Here is an 18,909-nt window from a genome sequence, read left to right as displayed (position 1 = left end):
TTCAAGAATTTGGAAAAATTGGGTTTTCAGGGCAAAAATATGGATAAAATAAATGTAAAAAATTTTGTAAGGAGATTTAAAATCTTTTTGCAAAAAGTTTTGAGATAAAATCTTTAAAATCAATATCCAAATATCCAGATTATTTTCCTTGAGGAAGACTTTTGTAATTCAAAGTCCTGGGGGTAAAATGGGAAAAATTGGTAATTTTGAATACCCAGGGTTTTAAAACTAAATTTGAAAAAGTTTAAAAATCAAATCTGGATTGACAATTTTGAAAATCAGGAGTTCTGGATCTCAAACTGACATGCTATGCAGTGAAATGATGCAATGCTATGCAAAGACATGTTCTATGAAATGTCACTTTGAGCTCGGACTTGGAAATTCTAGCTTTTTGTCCAGAAAAAGGATTTTGAAATTTTGCAATTTGGAGATGTCTCTGAACCTAAATATAGAAATTCTGAAGCTCAAGAATGAAATTTAGGACTTTCTGCAAGGTTCAATCTTGAAAAATGACCATTTTGCCCTTCATTGCTTCTGAAGAACTGAAATATGATGATTGAGGGCGATGTCAAGAAGGTGAGTGAAAATTTGGGGTGTTTACAGGCTACAGCCGCAGGTGGCCTGGAACATAAGGTGCTCCAGCCCCCTTTCAACTAAGGGAAAACCGTGATTTTCAAATAGAAAAAAAATACATAGATAGAAATTTTATCTTTCATTTACCTTGTTTGCTCTCCCTTTTTCCTTGGTTTTGCTGGGTTATGTTTGCGAGTTGGGACCGGCCCATGGTAGGCGCCCAACTCCTTCCTTTCGTTTGGGTGCGAGCCTTAGGCTCTTGCCCTAGGTGTTGGTGTTGGCTCGGTTTGGTCCTACGGACCAGACCCATCAGCCATTCACGCTGAACCTTGTTAGGGGCTGGCGCTTTTCGGTTGGCCCGTGAGCCCAGCCCATGCTGCACGCAGTTTTTTTTTTTTTTTGGTATCTTGTTTCGTTATTTGTTGGGTTTAGACCTGGCTAGGTGCATGTAACGCCCCGGATTTCCAAAACAAAGCTAAGTTGAAAATTTTCATGAATTTCTTTTTTTTTTTTCTTTGCAGCGGAACTTAGAAAAACTTTTAGCAGCGGAATCAGACGATAATGAGTCGTCGGTTTTAGAAAACTCTGAGCGCATTACAGGTATGTGGCCAAGCAACTCATTGACCATCAAAGTGTTCCATTTTATCGAAAACCATATGTTTATTACAACATTACTGCTTGAAAAGCAGTATATGTTCAATAAAATGAAGCAGTACAACTCTGTCTAGAGAAACCCTGAAACTTGATGCCGTCTTATTCTGCATATCACCATGCAGGTCCAACACCTGAAATCCCCATTAAACAGGGTCAGAACCACTGATGGTCTGGTAAGCATGCAATCATACATCCATTCAACTCAAGCAATGCGTTGACCACTCAGGGTCGCAGCTCGTAATACGACGCTCAAGCCTCCATGACTTAGCGTATATCGCAAGAGCCTCCTCAGGGCTATGAGTTGAACATCCGCTCAAGTCTTCATGACTTAGAGCAAGCCTCTTCAGGGCTGTGATTCGAATAACCGCGTAAGTCTCCACGACTTAGCCTTGACCTCTTCCGGGTCTCAAAGAGATGTCTAGCTCAAGTCTTCATACTTAGCAGATCCGTATCCCACGCATCTAAGGACAGCTCCTCGAGCTTCGCTTAGTCGTGCGGATACAACACGGGTCTTTGCCCAGTCGGTCCAGTCGTATACCGAACATGACACCTTCACAAAGGTTATGCAGGACTCACTCAACAACGTCCATCCACTCATACATTCAAGCATCGTTGTACCTAAGCTAATGCATTGTTTGGATATTTAACCTCTTCCACCCTTGGTACGCGGGCGAAGCAATTGTCCGGGCATCAACTCGACGTTCTGGGGGTTGATTATTCTATGTATTTTAGATACCCCAGAGGCCTGTTGACCCTATCCATAGTAGGGCAGTGTGTTTCAACTGGGAGAACCCTACTAGGCCCATATTCGAATGCATCCTTTACTTGCAGTAGTTAGGTTCAATCCTTAGATCTTAAGGATAACCACAACCCCAAAACCCATGAGTGACTGAGGCCATCGTGGACTCTATCAGGTCCAAAGTAAAATACATGTCACTTAAGGCTGTACCATCACTGTCATTCCACAGTGAGCATAATTCCTGAAGGGGTCTGCCAGTCTTACAATTACTTGGACAGATATTTGCATGCCATTTAGGCAGCCCGTGCCTCAGCACTACGGGAGTATGTACCCGACCCCATTCAGTTCGCCCCAACACAGTCATTACTGAGGGGGTACCCCTAACACGATTTTCAACCGCGAGGTATGTGCGACCTTAAGTCTTATTCATATGAATGCAGAACACCGCTCTTAGCACTACGACCACCGCGAGCATCACACCTCCTTGGGTGGAAACAACACACTCTGGCTCTTTGGCCCTTACGAGTCTGGTTGTGTAACCGTTCTCAATGAGCATGCATATGACTTGATCTAAATAGATCGGCTGCTCGGCGTATTTTTATGCAACAAGTCCAAACCTAGTCAAGGCGCAACCTCTACTCCGGCTCAGCGGCCCTTACGAGCAAGGTGCCCTCGCAGGCACAGAGATACGAGCCGATCTGGCATCGTTTCATCAACGAACATCATTATGTTGTTCAACTAGTTTCAGCAGCTCTTCTGCCAACCATTTCGTCAGCACCTCTTCTGCTCTATCGGCAGTGGTGCGACAAACCCTTCTACGTTGTAGAAGGCATTCCATGAACTGGGTAGCATTCTGCTATATGACAGAGTATCCTGCTATGTTCTTTCTGAGCCATTCTTGGCTTCTTCAGAAATTTCAGCAGCACTTCCTCTCTTTAACGGAGAAAGCGTGCATTTCTTTTATCCATTTCAGCGGCATCTCCCCTCTTTAGCGGAAAATCGCTACGCTTAACTCGGGAAATGGATGTGCACCGTTATGCGTACTTTGCATCCATCAAGGTTGCAGGAACCCTGGGCCAAGCCAGGCCATACGTAATTGACTTAGTCTTTACGTAAAGAGCATTTTGCCAAAAAGCGAAGCCTTTCCAATAGGGGCTTCATTCGTCAAGCAGAATCTTGAACGATGAGCGGTACAGGAATCACATTGGCGATTTGGAGTTGTTCTCCATTTGAGCGCTCATTTTACGCCCCATATATGTAATATAAGCAGAAGCTTGTGCTTTATACAGCGGCAACGTAAAGAAATGCATATACTATTGCTCGGGGTGTTTAACCGAATGAAATATTCTACGTTAATATTTGCAGAAAGCAGGAGCCTTGGTGTCTTTCAACACGACGGCGTAAGTAAATGCATAATCGAAAGTGCAGTAATCGAAAGTGCAGAAAACAGGGAGCCTTGGCATCATACGACGCGACGGCAAAGGTAAATTACATAGCCTGTGCGATATAGGACGCGTCGGCAGAATCAACAGATATACACCTAGATCCGCATCCAACGATAGTTACGAGGCGAGCGGGTGAACACCTGTTATCGTCGTAAAAATTTTCCCATCTTCCCTTGCCTTGCGGGAGAGAGAGGAAAATGCTTTTGCGAGTCAAACTTGACTGGATTTTGGAAATTGTTTTGAAATACTCGCCTCCATTTTTTAAAATAGTGAGAAAATCCATGGGATGGGGCTCGACCAGTCGGTAGGAGGTTCGACCGTTCCTGCCGCCTTTAACAGGGGTAATCTCACCAAGGACCAAAATTGTGCTCGACTTAGTTAAATCATCGAAATTATGTTCTATCCTAAATGCACAGAGAATTCAGGCATGTGCTATGAGATTTTGTAAAGTGTAAGTTGGAAAAATATGATGTATGCTTAGAAAACATTTGGAGTTGAAAAACATTTCTCAGAAAAAAAATGGAAATCAATCTCTGAGGAAACTCAGATGAAAGGATACCAGAAAGTTTATGAAGTTTTGGGAAAGTCATGAATGGGTAAAAATCCTAGGAAAATGGAGAGGATTCTTGTGAAAAAATGAATATTTGAAAAAGAAAGCCTTCATCAAGACAACTCTGATTTTGAAAATTTTCTTTGGAAAACGATTGGAATTCATTGGAAAATTCTTTGGAGATGAAAATTTCAAACTTAGGAAATTGAAATCTTGAGAATATTGTCTTTGAAGTATCAGAAAATCGATTTTGATTCCTGAGAAAGATGAGAAATTTCCTTTGAAAATGAATCTTAAGAAAATAGCATTTTCAGGGAAAATCACGAGAAAACTTTGACTTGGGAAATCCAACTTCGAAAATCTTCATAGTTTCTTGAGGAATCGATATCCATGGTGTGAAATTTTCTTGAGAAAAGCATGCGAAAAGCAGATGATGCCATGAAGCAGATGATTTGAATGAATGAATGCACTTTGAAAAGATTTTCTGAGAAATTTGTTGGAAAAATATGTATTAAGTTAAAGTAAATTCTTCACATATTCTGACTGTGGCCATGAATATGTTCAGAGTTTAATTGGTTTAATTCACAATATTTTGCAAAATTGGAAATATGATGTGCATTTTTTAAGATAGCCTAAGCGTGTAGGCTCAATGTAACTGGTAGAAAGATGATGGATCTGGGTCTCGTCCATATTCCGACTAGGGCCGTAAATATGGACTCCACCGAGTTCATCAACTCTCTAAGAGTTGGTGCACGTGCCATTCGTGTACATCCATGGTGATTTTGCAAAATGAGATATATGAATCATAGAATCGGGATATTTGCAGGAATCAAACTACATGAGATGCATCCTAATCTAAGCAGTAAAAGTAAATATTATTCCAAGTTTGATTATTACATCTCTGACATAAATCAAAATAAATGAAATAAAAAAAATACATAGTGTAACAGAATCAGCATCCTCCAGATTTTCCTGCAAAATGAGAATTAGTACAAGTAATGGATATACAAGATACCCAAGGAAATGGGCATATATAGAACATGTACAACGAAGATATATATATATATATATATATATATCTAAATGCTAAAATTTGTGCTAAATGACATGTAACAATGAAGGTGTATTTACATGAGAAAATAGCTACATAGATGCTCATATATGGAAACAAGTGTACATGAAGGGATCCACATGTATATATAAGTATATATATATAGATATAGATATATATACATTATTTATACATATATGTATATGTACATAGATATATATATATATATGTACATAGGTATGTGTACATATAATGAGAAAACATATATAATAATCGAAATCCCATATATAATGGGTAAAGGCATAAATCAGAAAATATAGGGTATACACATTTTCTGTACATGACTTTGCAAAGTCATAATTCCTAAATTATAACATATTTTCCAGTAAAATTTGGTATGAAGCTTCTCTGTATACCAATAAAAAAGCATGCCAAAGATGGTCCATAAATCATGAATGGATATTAACATATCCATCCATGAATATGGCTCATTCTCAAGACTGCACACCTGCAGAAAAGAGAATGAGTAAGGGTACAAAAGTGCTATTGTAAGGGGTGGCTGTTCCAGCTGTGAAAGATTGAGATACTACAGAATGATGGTGGAGAGATGTCACAGATGTTAGAATGTAATGTGCGCAATGCAAAGTACAAAGCCCATGAAGAACAAATGCTATGTAAAAGGAAAAACTTTAAAAGAATGTAAAGACAATCATATGTCACTAGCTGGGGTAAGCAAAATGTCATCTTAGTTGGATGACAGATCGATTCCAACAAACTAATCCTGTTCACTGGTTAGAGTCTAGGCATCATGGAAGGATAATGTGATGTCAAAACTGTTTGGCAGTAGAATGGCTTCAACAAAAAAACAAGTACAACCAATTACTTTCATGAACCAGTATCGATTCTAAAATCGATCTTCCAGATTGGATACTTGACTCAGATAGCCAATGAATCTTGTGCCTTTCAACATATTTGAGGCTATACAACAGGTTCATCAGCAACCCAACTATGACAAATTGGTTAAATTAGATGATTATTTACAACATTGTAAAAAGGGGGTCAATAAACTGATTTATGCAAAAGAGTTATAACTGTATGCTCATTTCCCATGATTTCTTTAGATACTTAGATAATGAAACAAGAGAATTCTACAATAACTAGAGACAAATCTGTAGCATATGTCAAAAAAAATGATGGTGTTCTGTTGACAGGAAGATTTAAGGCAAAAACTAGATGCATCGAAGGAATATTTGGCATCCCTTAAATATCATCCATTGCGCAGTACTCAATCAGTAAATGATATTGGCAGTGGCAAAGGTAAGCAGAAAAAGGTGAAGCTGCAGAAACAAAGCAGTGATGGCAAAGTTATCAGTCAGGAGGCAATATGGTGATCATATAGTTAAACAGAAAGGTGAAGCCACAGAAAGAATGCAAGGATTGACCGTGATCTTATTTGCTGCAGTGAGATGAGTATAGTGGTGGTTCATTCATGTACCAAACAATTAAATAAGCTCCCTAAGAAAATCAACTTCATCACCATATTATACAGAGAGATGTAATCTGTAAATATATCCAAGTATCGAGTAGCAAAAAAACCAGAAAGTAGAGCTCTTGTGTCTTCAAAAATACACCTTGTAGATCCCTGGCTCCAAATGACCTGTAGGCTGCAGAAGAAAGGCGATTCTGCAGTTGTTGGGCTGAAGGAAGATGAGGAACACGCCTGGGTTTCCAGTGTCAAATGACCTGCTGGATCTCTTGCACCAAAGGCCCCTTTGTAGACAACAATGTAAGACCGATTCCCTTCTGCTGGGATGAAGGCAATGGGCGGCAGCTGCTTGGATTCTCTGCACCCTACGAAATGCCACCCAGCCCACCAAGAGCTAAAGGATTGAAAATTTCTTCTTGCTGGATGGAGGAGACCTGCGATGGGCACCTCCTCTGTGCTCAAAGTGGAAGGGAGCTCCACGCTGAGAGGAAAATCTATGTAAAAACCGAAAAGGAAAAATTCAATCGGCCTCCTCTTCTTTTGCTGGATGTCTTGCGATAAAACCAAAGGGGTGAAAATCAATCTGTCTCCCCTTTTTTTTTCTTCCGCTGAAGGAAAAATGGCCCTAAGCCTTGTGGCTCCCCTGCGATAAGAACGAAAAACCCTCAATCGGCCAGGCCCCCCTCTCGATCAATAGCTGGGTCTCTTTAAAGACCTTCAGCCTCTTTCTAAAAAACGCAGTTTTCTTTCTTTTTTTTGTTTCCGTTATGGTTTTTGAAACTTTGAAACCGATATTTGAAAATCTGTCATTTTCAAAAGGGGCGCATCTTGTGTTTTTCAAAATTTTCGTTTCATTTACCTAAGTTTTAGGTAAAAATGAATATTTTTGGAAAGTATGGATGTGGCGCCATTTTGAGGCTGTTTCTTTAAAAAAATGAATAGTGAATAAAAAAATAAAAAATAAAAAAAATAAAAAAATAAAATTAAATGGGAGTTGCCACCTCAACCAATTTTTTAAAATTCTTTTTGAAAATAAAGTTTTATTTTGTTTTGGCAAATCTTTTATTTTCAAGTGGAGCGCCACATGTGTGTGGGCCCACTAACTACTTAAAAAAAAAATAATAACATTAAGAAATTAAAAAGAGGAATTTGCAAATTGGTGCGATCTTCGGATGGGTCCCGCTTGAAAATAAGAAACTTACCTGAGAATCTGAGTGTGATGCTAGTTCAAAGGTGGGTCCCGCTCCATTTATTTGAAAATAAAAAGCAGAAGAAATAACTTCTTTTTTGGAATTTTTATAATACGAGATCAAACTTTGTTTGTTTTCAAGAATTTGGAAAAAAAGTTGGTTTTTCAAGGCAAAAATATGGATAAAGAAAATATAGAAATTTTGTAAAGAGATTTAAAATCTTTTTGCAAAAAGTTTTGAGATAAAATCTTTAAAATCAATATCCAAATATCCAGATTGTTTTCCCTGAGAAAAACTTTTGTAATTCAAAGTCCTGGGGGTAAAATGGGAAAGATTGACAATTTTGAAAACCCAGGGTTCTGAAATCAATTTTAAAAAGAGTTAAAACTCGAATCTGGATTGAGATTTTTTGAAATCGAGAGTTTCTGGACCTCGAAATGACATGCTGTGCAGTGAAATGATATGAAATGTTCATGCAATGCTATGCAAAGACTTGTTTCAAGAAATGCTACTCTGAGCCAGGACTTGGAAATTCTAGCTTTTTTGTCCAGAATAGAATTTTGAAGATTTGCAGTTTGAAGATGTCTCTGAACCTAAATATAGAAATTTTGAGGCTCAAGAATGAAATTTTAGACTTTCTGCAAGGTTCAATCTCAGAAAATGACCATTTTGCCCTTCATTGCTAACGAAGAACTGAAATGTGATGATTGGTGGAGATGTCAAGAAGGTGTGTGAAAATTTTGGGTGTTTACAGATGCCCCTCTTTGCTACTAAGCCGGCTCGTGGCCGAGCTTAGTGGCAAAGAAAACACACCAAATTTGGGCTATAAAAAATGCCCCAGTTGGAAGGATCTGAGTGGGTATAGAGATCTTAGCCCGGTCAGGATGGTAGATATGAAATGGAGAATGAAGAGGAATAGATTTTCTCTGTGAGAGCAAAGTTCAGGTTTTTGCCCTTATCCTGGATGGGACAGAAAATGCTTCGTATGGAACGAAGCTCAGGTTTGACCCTTAACCTGATTGGGGAATGAAATATCTCATTGAAATGAGATTCAGGTTTGTACCCTTAACCTGATCAGGTGGGAAGTGAAATTCCTCATTGAATGAGGCTCAAGTTTGTACCCTTATCTTGATTGGGCGAAAAATGGAATACCTTATCAACGGAGGCTCAGATTTGTACCCTTATCCTAATCGGGCGGAAAATGAAATACCTCATCGAAGGAGGCTCAGGTTTATACCCTTATCCTGATCGGACGGAGAATGAAATACCTCTTTGGATGAGGCTCAGGTTTATACCCTTATCCTGATCGGGCGAAGAATGAAATACCTCTTTGGATGAGGCTTAGGTTTGTACCCTTATCCTGATCGGGCGGAAAATGGAATACCTCACTGAATGAGGCTCAGGTTTGTACCCTTATCCTGATCGGGTGGAGAATGAAATACCTCTTTGGATGAGGCTCAGGTTTGTACCCTTATCCTGATCGGGCGGAAAATGGAATACCTCATTGAATGAGGCTCAGGTTTGTACCCTTATCCTGATCGGACGGAAGATGGATGAAATCCTCGAAAGAAGAGACCATGATGGAACCTTCGAATTTTGCACAATAAATCCGACAGGGGTTTTGCAAAAGGAAGGAAAATGGGGTCCCTAAAGCTTGAAAAGGAGTTGATCTTGGGCGTCTCATTGCTGAGACTAAATAGCTTTTGAAATTGCCTTTTGTGAGAAAATGATTGGTGGTTCGACCTCGAACCGAAATGGGACTGTCTATGGTTGGACAGTGGGGACACAGGGAAGTGTGCGAATTTGAGATCTCATGCTCTCAAAGAAGGGAAGGAATCAAGTCCTTAAGAGGGATGTAAAATTGGTGTCAGGATGTATCAAAAATGAACATCAAGCTCTCGCTTCGCGTCAGGATAGCTAGAAAATATTGTCAAAATGCTTGAGAATTTTGTTGTTGATTCAAAGTATTTGAAAATGATGCACATTGTTGCAAAAATATTCATTCTACCTGAAGTATTACCTCCGAACGAGATTGACTTCGTAGAATCGAGATTTGAAATCCAAATTGCTTGCAATTGACCTTCTTCAAGGAAGCTATCAATTTCCTTGATATAAACAGGAAAGAGAGAATTTAATATTATGAAAGCAATCTATGAAAGGATATTGATAATAGAATTTCACGAATTTAAAGAAGATTCTTGATAGATCTGGCAGTTTGATATCCTGGGAGCTTTATTCATGATGATCTTTCTGCACTCTTTTGGCTCTCTTGGGTTTCGGTTACATTCTCCTTCATTTTGGAGATGTCTTGACTTTTCTCTCTTTCTTTTTCCTTTCTTGCTCTCTTTTGGAAGGGTACATCACAAACTCCTTCAACTTGGAGATGTTCTGATCCTTCTTTACCTTAAGGGTCATGTTGATGATATTGGCTCATTGGTTTGAGATCTTTGGATGATAGCTGAAATTAAATATCTTTTAGGGATTGTCGGGAGGTTCATCACATCTGCCTTCATCTCGACAGTGCTTTGGACTTTCTCTGGAAGGATCCGTCACAAACTCCGTCATCTTGGAGATGTTTCAAATCTTCTTTGGCCCCAGGGGTCTACTCGCTTAATTCGCCTTCATCTTGATGACAATTGAGAGATCCCTTTTGCGGATATTTAATTGCAGCTTAGGTGATTTTGAGGAGACAAGGCTTGGGTGAATTCTCTCTTTTTTTCTAGCGCTCAAGATATTTTCACTGCCTCGTCTTTACAAGAATGGTCTTTAAAAATGTGCCATTGACTGCGATCAATATCAATCATTTATGGCTTTGCAATAACATTGAATCTTCTTTTCTGGCCATATCAAGGATTTTTCCTTCATCCTTTTGGTTGGCCAACAAAAAGAATTTGAATTTTGAATCTCTTTTCACAAAAGCTTCACTCTTTTGGAAGTAATGCTAAAGGTAAACTGAGGCAAAGATTTGTGTAATTTTGAAATCAACGAGTAATTTATTGGCAAATTGACAACATGTTCTTGAAATCCTTGGTAAAAGAGAGCATTTGAGGTCTGGCTCAACACATCCGTGACGAAAATTCTCCTCTCTTTTTCCCCAAAAAGAGAGACTCAAGCTTAGCCCTTACCTGAATAGGAAATGGAAAATACTTCTCCTCCCTGAAGAGGAGGTGTTTGCAAAATGAACTTTCGAAGAAAAATTTAAGCTTTCGTCAAAGCTCCCTAATATTAGGCTTCTCTTATGGAAAGGGGGCCGATAGTAGTGAGGTCGGAAAATTGGGTCATGAAGGAACGAATCCATCACATTCTCCCTGAAAAGAGGGTCCTCCATGACTAAAATGGCCTAGTATGAAAATTGGGGTGGCCACAAGAAAAGCGAGTCTCCGTCGAGCCTTTCTCCCTTTAAAAGGGTTCCTTGTGTGAAATTGGAAATTGTTTTGCAAACGGTTCACAAAGACGTGAGTCCCTTCAACTCTCCCTGAAACGGGGCTAAGTGAACGAATTGGATAGCATGCGAAAAGAATGAGCTCCCTCGAACTCTCCCTACAAAAGGGTCTCTCGCAAGAGAAAATGATTGAAATTGGATATTGAGCCAATAGGTAGAATGAACACGACCATGATTGGCAAAGGTGACCCGCAGGTCGAAAATGATTGAGATAGAATTGATAACCCAAAGGTTTGAAATCGGATGACCTAACAGTCGAAATTGGAAATTGGAAAATTGATTGTTGAAAATTGAATGATCCGGAGGTTGAAATTGGATGACCTGACGGTAGAAATTGGGAATTGGTTGACCAAAAAGTCAAAATTGGGTGGCCCGAAGGTCAAAATTGAGAATTGAGTGACCCGAAGGTTGAAATTGAGAATTGAGTGACCCGAAAGTCGAAATTGGAATTGGTGGGCAAAATGTCAAATTTGAGAAATTAACAGACCCTGAGGATCGAAATGACTTAGATCAACAAAGGAGAATGATGAGTTTGAGTCAGAGCTCGAATAAAGTAAAGAGATCACGAGTCGGAACCCGAATCAACAAAAGAAAATAAAGAGCTCGAGTCAGAGCTCGAATAAGGTAGAGAGATTACGAGTCAAAACCCGAATCAACAAAGGAAAATGATTTAAGGGAAAACCCGAGTCGGAAATCGGCTCTTCAAAAGAAAAAGTAATTTAAAGGAAAACCCGAGTCGAAACTCAGATCTTCAAAGGAAAAAATGATTTGAAGAAAAACCCGAGTCGGAACTCGGATCTTCAAAGAAAAAAAATAGTTTAAAGGAAAACCTGAGTCGGAACTCAGATCTTCAAAGGAAAAAAATGATTTGAAGGAAAACCCGAGTCGGAGCTCGGATCTTCAAAGAAAAAATAATTTAAAGGAAAACCCGAGTCGAAACTCGGTTTTTCAAAAGAAAAATAATTTTGAGAGAAAAACCCGAGTCAGAACTCGGTTTTTCAAAGGAAAATATAGACCAACTTGAAAATTGAATTTTAAAATAATGCCAGTTCGAGCACTGGATTTTGAAATAATACCAGTTCGAGCATTGGATTTTGAAATAATACCAGTTCGAGCACTGGATTTTGAAATAATACTAGTTTGAGCATTGAATTTTGAAATAATACCAGTGCGAGCACTGGATTTCGAAATAATACAAGTTCGAGCACTGGATTTTGGTTCAGTATTAATGATTGTTTTTCGATTTTGAATAACAATTAAGAGTTGTGATGGGACTGTTTGTTGAAATCCCAATACTGACTAGATTGTTATTAATGCAGTTCAATGCAAATGAATGCAAATGAATGCAAATTGATGCACATGGATGCATAAGTGTGTAAAATGAGGAATTTGTTTATCATGCCTGCATACAGAACAAAATTTTAAAAATGCTCCAGTGTAACTGGGAAAGAAAGTTTGATCATTATTTGAAGAAAATAGGAAGATTACAAAGGAAGAATAGATGCTTCAAGTATAGAACTTTTTCAAGTGTCGAGCATTAATGGGATCTGGCAATTCCACCCGATCGGCGTTAATGAGCCGATATGAGTTGCGGGGTAATGCTTCTTTGACGACATAGGGACCTTCCCAATTTAGCGACCATTTGCTGCCAAGATGATGCTTGAGATAAGTTGTGGATCGTAGTACTAGATCATTGACTTTGAATCTCCTTTCGATGACAGACTTTGCGTACTGCCTGGCTATCCTCTGGTGATAGGATTGAGCATGTTCTGCTGCTTTTAGTCTTCTCTCATCGAGCAAGTCTAGCTGTACTAGTCGTTGCTGTTGGTATTGATCAAGGGGTAATTGCAGAAGTGAAGCAAATTTCAAAGCGGGCTTCTAAACATGTAGTGGCAATACTACTTCTATTCCAAAGACCAGTTTTGATGGAGTAGCATTTGTGGGAGTGTGAATGGTGGTCTGGTAGGCCCATAGTGCATCGTGGATCTTCTCATGCCAGTCACGACCTGTTTCTACAGTTCACTCCAAGATACGAATTAAAATTTTGTTAGTGGCCTCTGCCTGACCATTTCCTTGAGGGTAATATGGAGCAGAGAAATGATGATAGATTTTGAACTTTGAGCAGAATGTCTTCATCTTTTCATTCTTAAAATGACTGCCATTATCTGACACGATGTCATTGAAATCTCTCTTGATATGGAAAAGCTGAAATTCTTTAAACTTGCTGACAAGAGCTGAAACGATTTTCTGATAAGGAAATAGCTTTTGATCTTTTACTTGCCATTCGGCTCGGACTTGATTGACAACGAGTAATGAGTCACCGTAAGCATAAACTCTCTCGACATTGAAGTCTAATAGAATCTTTAGACCTTGAATCAGAGCTTTGTTTTCGTCGCGAAAATTTTTCCCCGTCTTCCCTTCCTTGCGGAAGAGAGAGAGGGAAACGCTTTCGCGCTTCAAACTTGACCGGATTTTGGAAAATGTTTAGAAATACTCGCCTCCGTTTTGAAAATTGCAGGAAAATCCATGGGATGGGGCTCGACCTGTCGGTATGAGGTTTGACCGTTCCTGCCGCCTTTAACAGGGGTAATCGAACTAAGGACCAAAATTATGCTTGACTTAGTGAAATTATCGAAATCATGTTCTATCCTAAATGCACAAAGAATTCAGGCATGTGCTATGAGATTTTGAAAAATCCAGCTTGGGAAAACATGATGTATGCTTGGAAAACTTTGGAGTTGAAAAGAATCTCTCAGGAAAAATATGAAAGTCAATTTCTCAGGAAACTCAGATGAAAAAGGGTTTTTAAATCACGGGAAAGTTCATAAAGATGTGGGAAAATCATGAATGGTTGAAAATCCTGGGAAAATGGAAGTGATTCTTGAGAAACAGGTGAACATTTGAAAAGGGAAACACTTCTTAGGAAAACTTGGACTTTGAGAATTTTCTTAGGAAAATGATGGAAAATTCATAGGAAAACTCATTGGAGAAGAAAATTCAAAACTTGGGAAATTGAAATCCTTGGAATTTTACCCTTGAAATACTTGGAAATCGATTTTGATCTTGGTGAAAGATTGGAAAACTCTTTTTAAGCTCTTAAGAAAATAACATTTTCCAGGGAAAACTGTGGAAAAACTTGACTTGGGAAAACCGATTTTGGAAAATACTCAAAGTTTCTTGAGAAATTGATTTCTTGAGAATGAAGTTTTCTTAAGAAAATCATGGGAAAACCAATGGTTTCATGATGCCAATGATATGAGTGAATGAATGCACTTTGAAAGATTTTCTAAGAAAATTTGTTGGAAAAATGTGTATTAAGTCAAAGTAAATCCTTCACATATTCTGACTGTGGCCATGAATATGTTCAGAGTTTATTTGATTTAATGCACATGATTTTGAAAACTTTGGAAATATGATGTGCATTTTAAGATAGCCTAAGAGTGTAGGCTCAATGTGACTAGTAGAAAGATGATGGATCTGGGTCTTGTCCATTTTCCGACTAGGGCCGTAAATATGGATTCTACCGAGTTCATCAACTCTCTAAGATTTGGTGCATGTGCCATTCGTGAACATCCATAGTGCTTTTGAAATAAAATGCATGAATCATAGAAACAGGATATTGCATAAATTTAAACTATATGATATGCATCCTAGTCTAAACAGGAAATTAAAATCTTATTCCAAAATTTATATTATTACATCACTAAATAAATGAAATAAATGGAAATTTGTAGACTTCAGCTCCTTCTTTTGAATGTCCCTGCCAAGCTTGAAATAAAGTTAGCTCAAATATGTGGGTTTTTCCAAGATTTTCCAATAATATTATGAAATTATTGGATTTAATTGGATATAAACACTAACCTCATACTTCCTTGATATTTGAAATGATGTAAATGCAATAAATTCAGTGAAAAATAGTTTGAAATTCGAAATAGTGGTCAAAATGACCAAAATACCCCTAATTATAAAGTTATACCTTTAAAATCAGGGTTTTTTGAAGGAAAACTTGGTAAAATTGAGATTTTGAAATTCAAATTGAATCAAATGATGATGAAATGCAGTAAGAGACATGATGACATGCTGCTAAATACATTAAGGCTGTAAAATCAGAATTTGACATTTTGCAATTTATCCAAAATAACGAATTTCGCTTGTTTTTCGCTTGGATCTGGGTCCTGCGGGACCCTGTTTTGGTATTATGGATAATCCGAACCTCAAATGGATTTCAAATTGCACCAAATTTGGTATGAAGCATCTACTTACTCTGATAAACAGCCTAGAATGCTAAAAATCATGAAATGATATGATTTAAATGCTAAAAATTTAAAGAAAGTCCTAAAATGGTGGATTTTGCCTATGGATCCGAACCAAATGCAATGTTTAACATGATAATGCAGGATTTACACCATGAAAACTTCTGATATTTTGTAGAATGCTAAAGGACCTGAAATTAAACATTTTTGGTTTTTACAGCCTCGGGATTTGAGCCATGGTGAGTTCGGCAACAGGGATTTAGTTCTGACAGAGGTAAAAATCAACCTGATCTAACATAAAATGCTAAATAAATATAAAACTGCTATGGAAATTTTTAATATTTAACGGAGCTACTCACGACACCAATATGGACAACTTTCATGTTCATGACTTCGGCATTGGATCAACAGAAACACAGATAAAAATATAACTTTTTCTGCCTAAATCAACAGGACAGACAAATGTGACAAAAACAAAGGACTGACAAGAAAAATCCGAAGCAGGTATCAACACTATTCTAAAAATCACAGGCTTTCATATGCAAACAGAGGACATCTCGGACATAACTTTCATTTTTTACAGTTTTGGATTTGGAGCAACACACAAAGAGAACCCATCGGCCTAAGTCGATCCAAAGTCTCAGAGGCCTAAATCAGGCTCTAACACGTGTCCCGAACTCTCGGATTTTTGTCAGACAGAAAAAAAATCAGAAAACTCTTAGACAATCGTGTTAAAAACTAGACATTTTCACGAGTTTCGAACATCTTTCGGATCGAAAATCAGATCTCTCATGAGGGAGACATCGATTTTACAAGTCAGACAAATATTTTTAAAACGCATCCCGGGTAACAAAACTCGACTTGCCATTTTGAATGTTTACCATAGTAAACAAATTCAAATGCTTCCGAATTTTTGGCAAAATTCTAGGGACACCTAAGGGCACATTCCATGATTTTTTTGGGATTTTTAATAAAAAATAAATGCATGAAATGACGTGTGGACTGACTGACAAAAACAGAGAACTACTGAAAATGAGCAGAATTGAAATAAATGCTAAATTAGTCCTAATTAATTCATGAAACGTGCTAAATTAATGAAATAAAATGCAAATTAAACCTAGCTAAATGCATGAATGCTAAAAATCATTAAGGAGGCATGATTGAATATTTTTATATATGTCGTTTCATAAGAATAGCTCAATCCATCCCTCGGATGAGCTCTTTCTTCAAACGACTCCCGAATCGAGTTATGAAATCAAATCAAGAGGAAAAGGGGTGCACCTTGCTTCGTTAGGCAGCGTTGAAGCTCTTGAAAGGGACAACTATCACGAGCTTCGTTCGTCCTTCGCTTCGGGCTTCGAATGATTCACCAAGATCGATCCACCGTGCCTTCTTCACTGAGCCAAAGGGGGCGTGAATTCCAAAGTGCAAGAATCGGATTTTCAGGAAGGCTAGGTCGAATTTCCAAGTTCACAAGAGATAAAAAAAAATGGTCTCCCTATGCTGGGCGTGGAGCCTTGTTTTTATAGATTTTCTGAAAAAAAATTGAATTTCAAACAGGCTCAATCTGAGCCCTCCATGTGGCGCCATCTCAGGGGGTGCTATCTGGGGGTTTGAAATTTGAATCTGGCTTTTGCAGGGAGCCCTCAGGTGGCGCCACCTTATGGGGCTATTTTTATAAAAAAATATATTAAATAAAAGAGAGGAAGCCAATTGGGGCTCTGGATTGGCGCCACCTCAAAAGTGTTTGACACATGTCAGAAGAACAGAGCAGTGGGCTTAGAAGGTGCTCCTCAGAGGAGTTTGAATTCTACTTTTTCTGATGAAAGGAGATCTGGACATGTGGCGGACAAGTGTCAACTGTCTGGAGAGGCCTTCTCAAATGGCGCCACCTCAGAGGAGAATTTGAATTTCAAATGGAGGTTGGCTCTGGAGGAATGAAGGATGGACATGTGGCGCCACCTCAGGGTGGCTCCTACAATGCCATGTGGCAAGAGGGAGGAAAAGGAGGGAAGGGGACACGTGGCACCATCTCACACAAAATAGAAAAGGTGAAGTTCAGGATTTGCGCCACCTCAGCCTGGAGTTTGAACATTTGAATTCTAGCTTTCTCTGAAGGAGGCAGAAAGTGACATGTGTCACTTGCTTTTTCTAAAGAAAGCAGAGAGAGACACGTGTCCCTTGCTTTTTATGAGAAGAGCAGAGGGTGACATGTGTCACTTGCTTTTTCTGAGAAAAGCAGGGAGTGACATGTGTCTTCTACTTTTTCTAAAGAAAGCTGGAGATGACATGTGTCATCTACTTTTCTGAGAAAAATAGGAGGGAGACATGTGTCCTCTGCTTTTTCTGAAATGAGCAGAGATTGAAACGTGTCGCTTGCTTTTCTTGAGGAAAGGAGAGAGTGACATGTGTCACTTGCAGGAGACATAATTCAAATGGTGCCACCTCAGGGAAGACAAGTTCTACTTTTTCTGAACAGGACAACACATGATACGTGGCATCTCATGGTGACCTTGGAATGACACATGGCACAGGGTGAAGATGGTAGACATTGACACGTGGCATAAAATGAAGAGGATGTCTAATGACATGTGGCGGCATCTTAAGGTGGCTCCACACTGACACGTGTCAAAGGATGACAGAAGAGAGAAGGTGACATGTGGCGCCAACTCTAGGTGAACCCTATGCTGACATATGGCAGGTAAATGGGAGGAGAGAGAAAGGACAAGTGGCGCCAATCCAGGGGACAAGGCTCCTATATTTTTGGGTTTTTCAAAATTCAAATTTTCAAAAGAAAAGCCTATGTGACACCACCTCAGTGTGGGTCCCACATTGCTTCTTTATTGAAATAAAGACAAGACAATAAGCCTCTTTTTGGAATTTTCATAAAATCTGGACTAATTGGTAAAACAGGAAATTTTGGAAAGAGTTGGCCCCTATAGGGCGACTTTGTAAAAGGAAGATATTTGAAATTGTTTGACAAAAAGGCAAAATCTGAGTTGAATTGTATTGAAAATTATCCAGATTGTTTTCTTGAGGAAATATTTTGAAATTCAGAGCCCTGGGGGTAAAATGGGAAGAATTGATAATTTTGAAGACCCAGGGTTTTGAAATCAATTTTGAAAAGAGTTAAAATTCTAATTTGGATTGAAAATTTTGAAATCAAGAGTTCTGAACCTCGAAATGACATGCTGTGCAGTGCAGTGATATGAAATGTTCATGCAATGATATGCAATGTCATGTCTTATGCAATAGAATCTTGAACCAAGACTTGAAGATTCCTGTCTTCTGTCAGGAGTAAAATTTTGAACATCTGAGACAAAATAGAGAAATTTTGAGAGTTACAGATGAAATTTGGACTTTTGCAAGGTCTGAGCTCAGAAAATGACCATTTTGCCCTCCAGCGATTTCAAAAGGCTGGATGATGATGCTTGGTGGAAATGTCGGGGAGGTGAGTGAAAATTTGGGGTGTTTACAAGCTTCATACTCAGCCATATTGTGGGTGCATTGAAAATCTAATTTGAGA

The sequence above is a fragment of the Nuphar pumila genome, chromosome 1 (assembly GCF_984573655.1).
Source record: "Nuphar pumila chromosome 1, dmNupPumi1.hap1.1, whole genome shotgun sequence".
Taxonomy (NCBI): Eukaryota; Viridiplantae; Streptophyta; class Magnoliopsida; order Nymphaeales; family Nymphaeaceae; genus Nuphar; species Nuphar pumila.
The sequence above is the reverse complement of the archived record's forward strand: the minus strand, read 5'-3'. Positions refer to the sequence as shown.